The sequence below is a fragment of the Buceros rhinoceros genome, unplaced genomic scaffold (genome assembly GCF_000710305.1).
Source record: "Buceros rhinoceros silvestris isolate BGI_N320 unplaced genomic scaffold, ASM71030v1 scaffold29848, whole genome shotgun sequence".
Taxonomy (NCBI): Eukaryota; Metazoa; Chordata; class Aves; order Bucerotiformes; family Bucerotidae; genus Buceros; species Buceros rhinoceros.
In genome coordinates, this window is record NW_010425675.1 from 18,261 (window position 1) to 18,633 (window position 373).

Sequence of the window (373 nt, forward strand, 5' to 3'; positions counted from 1 at the left end):
CCCGCCACTCGTGCCTGCCTCGGGAGATGGCCAGCGTGGCTGTATGTCGATGTTTCCACCTGGGGAATGTCAGCTCCTCCCGCAGCACCTACAGCCTGCTTGTCCGGCAGGGGCTTCCTCGCTTCTGGCGCCTGCTGGTTAGCTGACGGGGGGTTTGTACCCAGCTCTCTGCCGTGGCGATGGGCAGCACAGGGAGCTTCCCCACCCCTCATGGGGTGCTGGGTGTACCCCTCTGCCCAGAGACTGGGGATCCGCAGCAGCGAGTGCGGTGCTGATCTGCAGCCGGCGGTGGCTGTGCAGACAAGGCAGAGTTTATAAGGAGGGGGAAATCTCTTGCTCGACCCGTTGTCCCTCAGTTACACAACAAGGTGTC

The 373-nt window shown here is 63.0% G+C and overlaps 1 protein-coding gene across 1 annotated transcript in view; it reads left to right on the forward strand.

Moving 5' to 3' along the window:
* CSNK2A2 (casein kinase 2, alpha prime polypeptide) overlaps positions 1–373 on the forward strand; it is a gene marked incomplete at its 5' end in the record, with an annotated part of 21,430 nt that overhangs the window by 18,093 nt on the left and 2,964 nt on the right. The window lies entirely within an intron of this gene.